Here is a 17578-nt window from a genome sequence, read left to right on the forward strand (position 1 = left end):
ATATATAGTTATATAGCTGATTCCTATATGCACAACACATGTTTGTTTTTAATATATAGTTATATAGCTGATTCCTATATGAACACAACACATGTTTGTTTTTAATATATAGCTATATAGCTGATTCCTATATGAACACAACACATGTTTGTTTTTAATATATAGTTATATAGCTGATTCCTATATGAACACAACACATGTTTGTTTTTAATATATAGTTATATAGCTGATTCCTATATGAAACACATGTTTGTTTTTAATATATAGTTATATAGCTGATTCCTATATGAAACAACACATGTTTGTTTTTAATATATAGTTATATAGCTGATTCCTATATGAACACATGTTTGTTTTTAATATATAGTTATATAGCTGATTCCTATATGAACACAACACATGTTTGTTTTTAATATATAGCTATATAGCTGATTCCTATATGAACACAACACATGTTTGTTTTTAATATATAGTTATATAGCTGATTCCTATATGAACACAACACATGTTTGTTTTTAATATATAGTTATATAGCTGATTCCTATATGACAACACATGTTTGTTTTTAATATATAGTTATATAGCTGATTCCTATATGAAACAACACATGTTTGTTTTTAATATATAGCTATATAGCTGATTCCTATATGAACAAACACATGTTTGTTTTTAATATATAGTTATATAGCTGATTCCTATATGAAAACACATGTTTGTTTTTAATATATAGTTATATAGCTGATTCCTATATGAACACATGTTTGTTTTTAATATATAGTTATATAGCTGATTCCTATATGAACAAACACATGTTTGTTTTTAATATATAGTTATATAGCTGATTCCTATATGAAACAACACATGTTTGTTTTTAATATATAGTTATATAGCTGATTCCTATATGAACACATGTTTGTTTTTAATATATAGTTATATAGCTGATTCCTATATGAACACAACACATGTTTGTTTTTAATATATAGTTATATAGCTGATTCCTATATGAACACAACACATGTTTGTTTTTAATATATAGCTATATAGCTGATTCCTATATGAACACAACACATGTTTGTTTTTAATATATAGTTATATAGCTGATTCCTATATGAACACATGTTTGTTTTTAATATATAGCTATATAGCTGATTCCTATATGAACACAACACATGTTTGTTTTTAATATATAGTTATATAGCTGATTCCTATATGAAAACACATGTTTGTTTTTAATATATAGCTATATAGCTGATTCCTATATGAACACAACACATGTTTGTTTTTAATATATAGTTATATAGCTGATTCCTATATGAACAACACATGTTTGTTTTTAATATATAGTTATATAGCTGATTCCTATATGACCAACACATGTTTGTTTTTAATATATAGTTATATAGCTGATTCCTATATGAACACATGTTTGTTTTTAATATATAGCTATATAGCTGATTCCTATATGAAAAACACATGTTTGTTTTTAATATATAGTTATATAGCTGATTCCTATATGAACAAACACATGTTTGTTTTTAATATATAGTTATATAGCTGATTCCTATATGAAAAACACATGTTTGTTTTTAATATATAGTTATGTAGCTGATTCCTATATGAAACAACACATGTTTGTTTTTAATATATAGTTATATAGCTGATTCCTATATGAACACAACACATGTTTGTTTTTAATATATAGTTATATAGCTGATTCCTATATGAACACAACACATGTTTGTTTTTAATATATAGCTATATAGCTGATTCCTATATGAACACAACACATGTTTGTTTTTAATATATAGCTATATAGCTGATTCCTATATGAAACACATGTTTGTTTTTAATATATAGTTATATAGCTGATTCCTATATGAACACAACACATGTTTGTTTTTAATATATAGTTATATAGCTGATTCCTATATGAAAAAAAGTTTGTTTTTAATATATAGCTATATAGCTGATTCCTATATGAACACAACACATGTTTGTTTTTAATATATAGCTATATAGCTGATTCCTATATGAAAAACACATGTTTGTTTTTAATATATAGTTATATAGCTGATTCCTATATGAACACAACACATGTTTGTTTTTAACATATAGTTATATAGCTGATTCCTATATGAAAACACATGTTTGTTTTTAATATATAGTTATATAGCTGATTCCTATATGAAAACACATGTTTGTTTTTAATATATAGTTATATAGCTGATTCCTATATGAACACAACACATGTTTGTTTTTAATATATAGTTATATAGCTGATTCCTATATGAAACACATGTTTGTTTTTAATATATAGTTATATAGCTGATTCCTATATGAAAAACACATGTTTGTTTTTAATATATAGTTATATAGCTGATTCCTATATGAACACATGTTTGTTTTTAATATATAGTTATATAGCTGATTCCTATATGAACAAACACATGTTTGTTTTTAATATATAGTTATATAGCTGATTCCTATATGCAACACATGTTTGTTTTTAATATATAGTTATATAGCTGATTCCTATATGAACACAACACATGTTTGTTTTTAATATATAGTTATATAGCTGATTCCTATATGAACAACACATGTTTGTTTTTAATATATAGTTATATAGCTGATTCCTATATGAACACAACACATGTTTGTTTTTAATATATAGTTATATAGCTGATTCCTATATGAACACAACACATGTTTGTTTTTAATATATAGCTATATAGCTGATTCCTATATGAACACAACACATGTTTGTTTTTAATATATAGTTATATAGCTGATTCCTATATGAACACATGTTTGTTTTTAATATATAGTTATATAGCTGATTCCTATATGAACACAACACATGTTTGTTTTTAATATATAGTTATATAGCTGATTCCTATATGAACACATGTTTGTTTTTAATATATAGCTATATAGCTGATTCCTATATGAACACAACACATGTTTGTTTTTAATATATAGTTATATAGCTGATTCCTATATGAACACAACACATGTTTGTTTTTAATATATAGTTATATAGCTGATTCCTATATGAACACAACACATGTTTGTTTTTAATATATAGTTATATAGCTGATTCCTATATGAACACATGTTTGTTTTTAATATATAGTTATATAGCTGATTGCTATATGAAAAACACATGTTTGTTTTTAATATATAGTTATATAGCTGATTCCTATATGAAACACATGTTTGTTTTTAATATATAGTTATATAGCTGATTCCTATATGAAAAACACATGTTTGTTTTTAATATATAGTTATATAGCTGATTCCTATATGAACAACACATGTTTGTTTTTAATATATAGTTATATAGCTGATTCCTATATGAAAAACACATGTTTGTTTTTAATATATAGTTATATAGCTGATTCCTATATGACACAACACATGTTTGTTTTTAATATATAGTTATATAGCTGATTGCTATATGAAACAACACATGTTTGTTTTTAATATATAGTTATATAGCTGATTCCTATATGAACACAACACATGTTTGTTTTTAATATATAGTTATATAGCTGATTCCTATATGAACACACACATGTTTGTTTTTAATATATAGTTATATAGCTGATTCCTATATGAACACAACACATGTTTGTTTTTAATATATAGTTATATAGCTGATTCCTATATGACAAACACATGTTTGTTTTTAATATATAGCTATATAGCTGATTCCTATATGAACACGACACATGTTTGTTTTTAATATATAGTTATATAGCTGATTCCTATATGAACACAACACATGTTTGTTTTTAATATATAGTTATATAGCTGATTCCTATATGAACACAACACATGTTTGTTTTTAATATATAGTTATATAGCTGATTCCTATATGAACACATGTTTGTTTTTAATATATAGTTATATAGCTGATTCCTATATGAACACAACACATGTTTGTTTTTAATATATAGTTATATAGCTGATTCCTATATGACAACACATGTTTGTTTTTAATATATAGTTATATAGCTGATTCCTATATGAACACAACACATGTTTGTTTTTAATATATAGCTATATAGCTGATTCCTATATGAACACAACACATGTTTGTTTTTAATATATAGTTATATAGCTGATTCCTATATGAACACAACACATGTTTGTTTTTAATATATAGTTATATAGCTGATTCCTATATGAACAAACACATGTTTGTTTTTAATATATAGTTATATAGCTGATTCCTATATGAACACAACACATGTTTGTTTTTAATATATAGTTATATAGCTGATTCCTATATGAACACAACACATGTTTGTTTTTAATATATAGCTATATAGCTGATTCCTATATGAACACAACACATGTTTGTTTTTAATATATAGTTATATAGCTGATTCCTATATGACAACACATGTTTGTTTTTAATATATAGTTATATAGCTGATTCCTATATGAACAAACACATGTTTGTTTTTAATATATAGTTATATAGCTGATTCCTATATGAACACAACACATGTTTGTTTTTAATATATAGTTATATAGCTGATTCCTATATGAACAACACATGTTTGTTTTTAATATATAGTTATATAGCTGATTCCTATATGAACACATGTTTGTTTTTAATATATAGTTATATAGCTGATTCCTATATGACACAACACATGTTTGTTTTTAATATATAGCTATATAGCTGATTCCTATATGAACACAACACATGTTTGTTTTTAATATATAGTTATATAGCTGATTCCTATATGAACACATGTTTGTTTTTAATATATAGTTATATAGCTGATTCCTATATGAACACATGTTTGTTTTTAATATATAGTTATATAGCTGATTCCTATATGAAAACACATGTTTGTTTTTAATATATAGTTATATAGCTGATTCCTATATGAAACAACACATGTTTGTTTTTAATATATAGCTATATAGCTGATTCCTATATGACACAACACATGTTTGTTTTTAATATATAGTTATATAGCTGATTCCTATATGAACATGTTTGTTTTTAATATATAGTTATATAGCTGATTCCTATATGAACACATGTTTGTTTTTAATATATAGTTATATAGCTGATTCCTATATGAACACAACACATGTTTGTTTTTAATATATAGTTATATAGCTGATTCCTATATGAACACATGTTTGTTTTTAATATATAGTTATATAGCTGATTCCTATATGAACACATGTTTGTTTTTAATATATAGTTATATAGCTGATTCCTATATGAACACATGTTTGTTTTTAATATATAGCTATATAGCTGATTCCTATATGAACACAACACATGTTTGTTTTTAATATATAGTTATATAGCTGATTCCTATATGCAACACATGTTTGTTTTTAATATATAGTTATATAGCTGATTCCTATATGAACACAACACATGTTTGTTTTTAATATATAGTTATATAGCTGATTCCTATATGCAACACATGTTTGTTTTTAATATATAGCTATATAGCTGATTCTTATATGAACACAACACATGTTTGTTTTTAATATATAGTTATATAGCTGATTCCTATATGAACACATCACATGTTTGTTTTTAATATATAGTTATATAGCTGATTCCTATATGAACACAACACATGTTTGTTTTTAATATATAGTTATATAGCTGATTCCTATATGAAACAACACATGTTTGTTTTTAATATATAGTTATATAGCTGATTCCTATATGAACACAACACATGTTTGTTTTTAATATATAGTTATATAGCTGATTCCTATATGAACACAACACATGTTTGTTTTTAATATATAGTTATATAGCTGATTCCTATATGAACACATGTTTGTTTTTAATATATAGTTATATAGCTGATTGCTATATGAACACAACACATGTTTGTTTTTAATATATAGTTATATAGCTGATTCCTATATGAAACAACACATGTTTGTTTTTAATATATAGTTATATAGCTGATTCCTATATGAAACAACACATGTTTGTTTTTAATATATAGCTATATAGCTGATTCCTATATGAACACAACACATGTTTGTTTTTAATATATAGTTATATAGCTGATTCCTATATGACAACACATGTTTGTTTTTAATATATAGCTATATAGCTGATTCCTATATGAACACAACACATGTTTGTTTTTAATATATAGTTATATAGCTGATTCCTATATGAACACATGTTTGTTTTTAATATATAGTTATATAGCTGATTCCTATATGAACACAACACATGTTTGTTTTTAATATATAGCTATATAGCTGATTCCTATATGAACACAACACATGTTTGTTTTTAATATATAGTTATATAGCTGATTCCTATATGAACACAACACATGTTTGTTTTTAATATATAGTTATATAGCTGATTCCTATATGAAACAACACATGTTTGTTTTTAATATATAGTTATATAGCTGATTCCTATATGAACACATGTTTGTTTTTAATATATAGTTATATAGCTGATTCCTATATGAACACATGTTTGTTTTTAATATATAGCTATATAGCTGATTCCTATATGAACACAACACATGTTTGTTTTTAATATATAGCTATATAGCTGATTCCTATATGAACACAACACATGTTTGTTTTTAATATATAGTTATATAGCTGATTCCTATATGACCAACACATGTTTGTTTTTAATATATAGTTATATAGCTGATTCCTATATGAAACACATGTTTGTTTTTAATATATAGTTATATAGCTGATTCCTATATGAACACATGTTTGTTTTTAATATATAGTTATATAGCTGATTCCTATATGAACACAACACATGTTTGTTTTTAATATATAGCTATATAGCTGATTCCTATATGAACACATGTTTGTTTTTAATATATAGTTATATAGCTGATTCCTATATGAAAAACACATGTTTGTTTTTAATATATAGTTATATAGCTGATTCCTATATGAAACACATGTTTGTTTTTAATATATAGTTATATAGCTGATTCCTATATGAACACAACACATGTTTGTTTTTAATATATAGCTATATAGCTGATTCCTATATGAACACAACACATGTTTGTTTTTAATATATAGTTATATAGCTGATTCCTATATGAACAACACATGTTTGTTTTTAATATATAGTTATATAGCTGATTCCTATATGAAAAACACATGTTTGTTTTTAATATATAGCTATATAGCTGATTCCTATATGAACACAACACATGTTTGTTTTTAATATATAGCTATATAGCTGATTCCTATATGAAAAACACATGTTTGTTTTTAATATATAGTTATATAGCTGATTCCTATATGAACACATGTTTGTTTTTAATATATAGTTATATAGCTGATTCCTATATGAACACATGTTTGTTTTTAATATATAGTTATATAGCTGATTCCTATATGAAAACACATGTTTGTTTTTAATATATAGTTATATAGCTGATTCCTATATGAACACAACACATGTTTGTTTTTAATATATAGTTATATAGCTGATTCCTATATGAAACACATGTTTGTTTTTAATATATAGTTATATAGCTGATTCCTATATGAAAACACATGTTTGTTTTTAATATATAGTTATATAGCTGATTCCTATATGAACACAACACATGTTTGTTTTTAATATATAGCTATATAGCTGATTCCTATATGAACACAACACATGTTTGTTTTTAATATATAGTTATATAGCTGATTCCTATATGAACACATGTTTGTTTTTAATATATAGTTATATAGCTGATTCCTATATGAACACATGTTTGTTTTTAATATATAGTTATATAGCTGATTCCTATATGAACACATGTTTGTTTTTAATATATAGCTATATAGCTGATTCCTATATGAACACAACACATGTTTGTTTTTAATATATAGTTATATAGCTGATTCCTATATGAACACATGTTTGTTTTTAATATATAGTTATATAGCTGATTCCTATATGAACACAACACGTTTGTTTTTAATATATAGTTATATAGCTGATTCCTATATGAACACATGTTTGTTTTTAATATATAGCTATATAGCTGATTCTTATATGAACACGACACATGTTTGTTTTTATTATATAGTTATATAGCTGATTCCTATATGAAAAACACATGTTTGTTTTTAATATATAGTTATATAGCTGATTCCTATATGAACACAACACATGTTTGTTTTTAATATATAGTTATATAGCTGATTCCTATATGAACACAACACATGTTTGTTTTTAATATATAGTTATATAGCTGATTCCTATATGAACACAACACATGTTTGTTTTTAATATATAGTTATATAGCTGATTCCTATATGAACACAACACATGTTTGTTTTTAATATATAGTTATATAGCTGATTCCTATATGAAACACATGTTTGTTTTTAATATATAGTTATATACCTGATTGCTATATGAACACAACACATGTTTGTTTTTAATATATAGTTATATAGCTGATTCCTATATGAACACATGTTTGTTTTTAATATATAGTTATATAGCTGATTCCTATATGAACACAACACATGTTTGTTTTTAATATATAGTTATATAGCTGATTCCTATATGAACACAACACATGTTTGTTTTTAATATATAGTTATATAGCTGATTCCTATATGAACACAACACATGTTTGTTTTTAATATATAGTTATATAGCTGATTCCTATATGAACACAACACATGTTTGTTTTTAATATATAGTTATATAGCTGATTCCTATATGAACACATGTTTGTTTTTAATATATAGTTATATAGCTGATTCCTATATGAACACAACACATGTTTGTTTTTAATATATAGTTATATAGCTGATTCCTATATGAACACAACACATGTTTGTTTTTAATATATAGTTATATAGCTGATTCCTATATGAACACAACACATGTTTGTTTTTAATATATAGTTATATAGCTGATTCCTATATGAACACAACACATGTTTGTTTTTAATATATAGTTATATAGCTGATTCCTATATGAACACATGTTTGTTTTTAATATATAGTTATATAGCTGATTCCTATATGAACACATGTTTGTTTTTAATATATAGCTATATAGCTGATTCCTATATGAACACAACACATGTTTGTTTTTAATATATAGCTATATAGCTGATTCCTATATGAACACAACACATGTTTGTTTTTAATATATAGTTATATAGCTGATTCCTATATGAACACATGTTTGTTTTTAATATATAGTTATATAGCTGATTCCTATATGAACACATGTTTGTTTTTAATATATAGTTATATAGCTGATTCCTATATGAACACATGTTTGTTTTTAATATATAGTTATATAGCTGATTCCTATATGAACACATCACATGTTTGTTTTTAATATATAGTTATATAGCTGATTCCTATATGAACACATGTTTGTTTTTAATATATAGTTATATAGCTGATTCCTATATGAACACATGTTTGTTTTTAATATATAGTTATATAGCTGATTCCTATATGAACACATGTTTGTTTTTAATATATAGTTATATAGCTGATTCCTATATGAACACAACACATGTTTGTTTTTAATATATAGCTATATAGCTGATTCCTATATGAACACAACACATGTTTGTTTTTAATATATAGTTATATAGCTGATTCCTATATGAACACAACACATGTTTGTTTTTAATATATAGTTATATAGCTGATTCCTATATGAACACATGTTTGTTATTAATATATAGTTATATACCTGATTGCTATATGAACACAACACATGTTTGTTTTTAATATATAGTTATATAGCTGATTCCTATATGAACACAACACATGTTTGTTTTTAATATATAGTTATATAGCTGATTCCTATATGAACACAACACATGTTTGTTTTTAATATATAGCTATATAGCTGATTCCTATATGAACACAACACATGTTTGTTTTTAATATATAGTTATATAGCTGATTCCTATATGAACACATGTTTGTTTTTAATATATAGTTATATAGCTGATTCCTATATGAAACACATGTTTGTTTTTAATATATAGTTATATAGCTGATTCCTATATGAACACATGTTTGTTTTTAATATATAGCTATATAGCTGATTCCTATATGAACACAACACATGTTTGTTTTTAATATATAGTTATATAGCTGATTCCTATATGAACACATGTTTGTTTTTAATATATAGTTATATAGCTGATTCCTATATGAACACAACACATGTTTGTTTTTAATATATAGTTATATAGCTGATTCCTATATGAACACATGTTTGTTTTTAATATATAGCTATATAGCTGATTCCTATATGAACACAACACATGTTTGTTTTTAATATATAGTTATATAGCTGATTCCTATATGAAACACATGTTTGTTTTTAATATATAGTTATATAGCTGATTCCTATATGAACACAACACATGTTTGTTTTTAATATATAGTTATATAGCTGATTCCTATATGAAAAACACATGTTTGTTTTTAATATATAGCTATATAGCTGATTCCTATATGAACACAACACATGTTTGTTTTTAATATATAGTTATATAGCTGATTCCTATATGAACACAACACATGTTTGTTTTTAATATATAGTTATATAGCTGATTCCTATATGAACACAACACATGTTTGTTTTTAATATATAGTTATATAGCTGATTCCTATATGAACACAACACATGTTTGTTTTTAATATATAGTTATATAGCTGATTCCTATATGAACACAACACATGTTTGTTTTTAATATATAGTTATATAGCTGATTCCTATATGAACACAACACATGTTTGTTTTTAATATATAGCTATATAGCTGATTCCTATATGAACACAACACATGTTTGTTTTTAATATATAGTTATATAGCTGATTCCTATATGAACACAACACATGTTTGTTTTTAATATATAGTTATATAGCTGATTCCTATATGAACACATGTTTGTTATTAATATATAGTTATATACCTGATTGCTATATGAACACAACACATGTTTGTTTTTAATATATAGTTATATAGCTGATTCCTATATGAACACAGTTTGTTTTTAATATATAGTTATATAGCTGATTCCTATATGAACACAACACATGTTTGTTTTTAATATATAGCTATATAGCTGATTCCTATATGAACACATGTTTGTTTTTAATATATAGTTATATAGCTGATTCCTATATGAACACAACACATGTTTGTTTTTAACATATAGTTATATAGCTGATTCCTATATGAACACATGTTTGTTATTAATATATAGTTATATAGCTGATTGCTATATGAACACAACACATGTTTGTTTTTAATATATAGTTATATAGCTGATTCCTATATGAACACAACACATGTTTGTTTTTAATATATAGTTATATAGCTGATTCCTATATGAACACAACACATGTTTGTTTTTAATATATAGCTATATAGCTGATTCCTATATGAAACACATGTTTGTTTTTAATATATAGTTATATAGCTGATTCCTATATGAACACATGTTTGTTTTTAATATATAGTTATATAGCTGATTCCTATATGAACACAACACATGTTTGTTTTTAATATATAGCTATATAGCTGATTCCTATATGAACACAACACATGTTTGTTTTTAATATATAGTTATATAGCTGATTCCTATATGCAACACATGTTTGTTTTTAATATATAGTTATATAGCTGATTCCTATATGAACACATGTTTGTTTTTAATATATAGTTATATAGCTGATTCCTATATGAACACAACACATGTTTGTTTTTAATATATAGTTATATAGCTGATTCCTATATGAACACATCACATGTTTGTTTTTAATATATAGCTATATAGCTGATTCCTATATGAACACATGTTTGTTTTTAATATATAGTTATATAGCTGATTCCTATATGAACACATGTTTGTTTTTAATATATAGTTATATAGCTGATTCCTATATGAACACATGTTTGTTTTTAATATATAGTTATATAGCTGATTCCTATATGAACACAACACATGTTTGTTTTTAATATATAGCTATATAGCTGATTCCTATATGAACAAACACATGTTTGTTTTTAATATATAGTTATATAGCTGATTCCTATATGAACACAACACATGTTTGTTTTTAATATATAGTTATATAGCTGATTCCTATATGAACACATGTTTGTTATTAATATATAGTTATATACCTGATTGCTATATGAACACAACACATGTTTGTTTTTAATATATAGTTATATAGCTGATTCCTATATGAACACAACACATGTTTGTTTTTAATATATAGTTATATAGCTGATTCCTATATGAAAACAACACATGTTTGTTTTTAATATATAGCTATATAGCTGATTCCTATATGAACACAACACATGTTTGTTTTTAATATATAGTTATATAGCTGATTCCTATATGAACACATGTTTGTTTTTAATATATAGTTATATAGCTGATTCCTATATGACAACACATGTTTGTTTTTAATATATAGTTATATAGCTGATTCCTATATGAACACATGTTTGTTTTTAATATATAGCTATATAGCTGATTCCTATATGAACACAACACATGTTTGTTTTTAATATATAGTTATATAGCTGATTCCTATATGAACACATGTTTGTTTTTAATATATAGTTATATAGCTGATTCCTATATGAAAACACATGTTTGTTTTTAATATATAGTTATATAGCTGATTCCTATATGAAACACATGTTTGTTTTTAATATATAGCTATATAGCTGATTCCTATATGAACACAACACATGTTTGTTTTTAATATATAGTTATATAGCTGATTCCTATATGAACACAACACATGTTTGTTTTTAATATATAGTTATATAGCTGATTCCTATATGAACAACACATGTTTGTTATTAATATATAGTTATATACCTGATTGCTATATGAACACAACACATGTTTGTTTTCAATATATAGTTATATAGCTGATTCCTATATGAACACGTTTGTTTTTAATATATAGTTATATAGCTGATTCCTATATGAACACAACACATGTTTGTTTTTAATATATAGCTATATAGCTGATATCTATATGAACACAACACATGTTTGTTTTTAATATATAGTTATATAGCTGATTCCTATATGAAACAACACATGTTTGTTTTTAACATATAGTTATATAGCTGATTCCTATATGAAACACATGTTTGTTTTTAATATATAGTTATATAGCTGATTGCTATATGAACACAACACATGTTTGTTTTTAATATATAGTTATATAGCTGATTCCTATATGAACACAACACATGTTTGTTTTTAATATATAGTTATATAGCTGATTCCTATATGAACACAACACATGTTTGTTTTTAATATATAGTTATATAGCTGATTCCTATATGAACACATGTTTGTTTTTAATATATAGTTATATAGCTGATTCCTATATGAACACATGTTTGTTTTTAATATATAGCTATATAGCTGATTCCTATATGAACACAACACATGTTTGTTTTTAATATATAGCTATATAGCTGATTCCTATATGAACACAACACATGTTTGTTTTTAATATATAGTTATATAGCTGATTCCTATATGAACACATGTTTGTTTTTAATATATAGTTATATAGCTGATTCCTATATGAACACATGTTTGTTTTTAATATATAGTTATATAGCTGATTCCTATATGAACACATGTTTGTTTTTAATATATAGTTATATAGCTGATTCCTATATGAACACAACACATGTTTGTTTTTAATATATAGTTATATAGCTGATTCCTATATGAAACACATGTTTGTTTTTAATATATAGTTATATAGCTGATTCCGATATGAACACATGTTTGTTTTTAATATATAGTTATATAGCTGATTCCTATATGAACACATGTTTGTTTTTAATATATAGTTATATAGCTGATTCCTATATGAACACAACACATGTTTGTTTTTAATATATAGTTATATAGCTGATTCCTATATGAACACAACACATGTTTGTTTTTAATATATAGTTATATAGCTGATTCCTATATGAACACAACACATGTTTGTTTTTAATATATAGTTATATAGCTGATTCCTATATGAACACATGTTTGTTATTAATATATAGTTATATACCTGATTGCTATATGAACACAACACATGTTTGTTTTTAATATATAGTTATATAGCTGATTCCTATATGAACACAACACATGTTTGTTTTTAATATATAGTTATATAGCTGATTCCTATATGAAAACAACACATGTTTGTTTTTAATATATAGCTATATAGCTGATTCCTATATGAACACAACACATGTTTGTTTTTAATATATAGTTATATAGCTGATTCCTATATGAACACATGTTTGTTTTTAATATATAGTTATATAGCTGATTCCTATATGAACACATGTTTGTTTTTAATATATAGTTATATAGCTGATTCCTATATGAACACATGTTTGTTTTTAATATATAGCTATATAGCTGATTCCTATATGAACACAACACATGTTTGTTTTTAATATATAGTTATATAGCTGATTCCTATATGAACACAACACATGTTTGTTTTTAATATATAGTTATATAGCTGATTCCTATATGCAACACATGTTTGTTTTTAATATATAGTTATATACCTGATTCCTATATGAAAAACACATGTTTGTTTTTAATATATAGTTATATAGCTGATTCCTATATGAACACATTGTTTGTTTTTAATATATAGTTATATAGCTGATTCCTATATGAACACAACACATGTTTGTTTTTAATATATAGTTATATAGCTGATTCCTATATGAACACAACACATGTTTGTTTTTAATATATAGTTATATAGCTGATTCCTATATGAACACAACACATGTTTGTTTTTAATATATAGTTATATAGCTGATTCCTATATGAACAACACATGTTTGTTTTTAATATATCGTTATATACCTGATTGCTATATGAAACACATGTTTGTTTTTAATATATAGTTATATAGCTGATTCCTATATGAACACAACACATGTTTGTTTTTAATATATAGCTATATAGCTGATTCCTATATGAACACATGTTTGTTTTTAATATATAGTTATATAGCTGATTCCTATATGAAACACATGTTTGTTTTTAATATATAGTTATATAGCTGATTCCTATATGAACAAATGTTTGTTTTTAATATATAGTTATATAGCTGATTCCTATATGAACACAACACATGTTTGTTTTTAATATATAGCTATATAGCTGATTCCTATATGAACACAACACATGTTTGTTTTTAATATATAGTTATATAGCTGATTCCTATATGAACACAACACATGTTTGTTTTTAATATATAGTTATATAGCTGATTCCTATATGAACACATGTTTGTTATTAATATATAGTTATATAGCTGATTGCTATATGAACACAACACATGTTTGTTTTTAATATATAGTTATATAGCTGATTCCTATATGAACACAACACATGTTTGTTTTTAATATATAGTTATATAGCTGATTCCTATATGAACACAACACATGTTTGTTTTTAATATATAGCTATATAGCTGATTCCTATATGAACACAACACATGTTTGTTTTTAATATATAGTTATATAGCTGATTCCTATATGAACACATGTTTGTTTTTAATATATAGTTATATAGCTGATTCCTATATGAACACATGTTTGTTTTTAATATATAGTTATATAGCTGATTCCTATATGAACACATGTTTGTTTTTAATATATAGCTATATAGCTGATTCCTATATTAACACAACACATGTTTGTTTTTAATATATAGTTATATAGCTGATTCCTATATGAACACATGTTTGTTTTTAATATATAGTTATATAGCTGATTCCTATATGAACACATGTTTGTTTTTAATATATAGTTATATAGCTGATTCCTATATGAACACATGTTTGTTTTTAATATATAGCTATATAGCTGATTCCTATATGAACACAACACATGTTTGTTTTTAATATATAGTTATATAGCTGATTCCTATATGAACACATGTTTGTTTTTAATATATAGTTATATAGCTGATTCCTATATGAACACAACACATGTTTGTTTTTAATATATAGTTATATAGCTGATTCCTATATGAACACATGTTTGTTTTTAATATATAGCTATATAGCTGATTCCTATATGAACACGACACGTTTGTTTTTATTATATAGTTATATAGCTGATTCCTATATGAACACAACACATGTTTGTTTTTAATATATAGTTATATAGCTGATTCCTATATGAACACAACACATGTTTGTTTTTAATATATAGTTATATAGCTGATTCCTATATGAACACAACACATGTTTGTTTTTAATATATAGTTATATAGCTGATTCCTATATGAACACAACACATGTTTGTTTTTAATATATAGTTATATAGCTGATTCCTATATGAACACAACACATGTTTGTTTTTAATATATAGTTATATAGCTGATTCCTATATGAACACAACACATGTTTGTTTTTAATATATAGTTATATAGCTGATTCCTATATGAACACAACACATGTTTGTTTTTAATATATAGTTATATAGCTGATTCCTATATGAACACATGTTTGTTATTAATATATAGTTATATACCTGATTGCTATATGAACACAACACATGTTTGTTTTTAATATATAGTTATATAGCTGATTCCTATATGAACACATGTTTGTTTTTAATATATAGTTATATAGCTGATTCCTATATGAACACAACACATGTTTGTTTTTAATATATAGTTATATAGCTGATTCCTATATGAACACAACACATGTTTGTTTTTAATATATAGTTATATAGCTGATTCCTATATGAACACAACACATGTTTGTTTTTAACATATAGTTATATAGCTGATTCCTATATGAAACAACACATGTTTGTTATTAATATATAGTTATATACCTGATTCCTATATGAACACAACACATGTTTGTTTTTAATATATAGTTATATAGCTGATTCCTATATGAACACAACACATGTTTGTTTTTAATATATAGTTATATAGCTGATTCCTATATGAACACAACACATGTTTGTTTTTAATATATAGCTATATAGCTGATTCCTATATGAACACAACACATGTTTGTTTTTAATATATAGTTATATAGCTGATTCCTATATGAACACATGTTTGTTTTTAATATATAGTTATATAGCTGATTCCTATATGAACACAACACATGTTTGTTTTTAATATATAGTTATATAGCTGATTCCTATATGCAACACATGTTTGTTTTTAATATATAGCTATATAGCTGATTCCTATATGAACACAACACATGTTTGTTTTTAATATATAGTTATATAGCTGATTCCTATATGAACACAACACATGTTTGTTTTTAATATATAGTTATATAGCTGATTCCTATATGAAAACACATGTTTGTTATTAATATATAGTTATATACCTGATTCCTATATGAACACAACACATGTTTGTTTTTAATATATAGTTATATAGCTGATTCCTATATGAACACATGTTTGTTTTTAATATATAGTTATATAGCTGATTCCTATATGAACACAACACATGTTTGT

At 24.1% G+C, this 17578-nt stretch overlaps 1 protein-coding gene across 6 annotated transcripts in view; it reads left to right on the top strand.

Annotated features, from left to right (window-relative positions):
• Positions 1–17578, top strand: part of LOC106575852 (Nance-Horan syndrome protein) — a 200237-nt gene that overhangs the window by 38535 nt on the left and 144124 nt on the right. The window lies entirely within an intron of this gene.

This window comes from Salmo salar, chromosome ssa17 (assembly GCF_905237065.1).
Source record: "Salmo salar chromosome ssa17, Ssal_v3.1, whole genome shotgun sequence".
Lineage (NCBI taxonomy): Eukaryota > Metazoa > Chordata > Actinopteri > Salmoniformes > Salmonidae > Salmo > Salmo salar.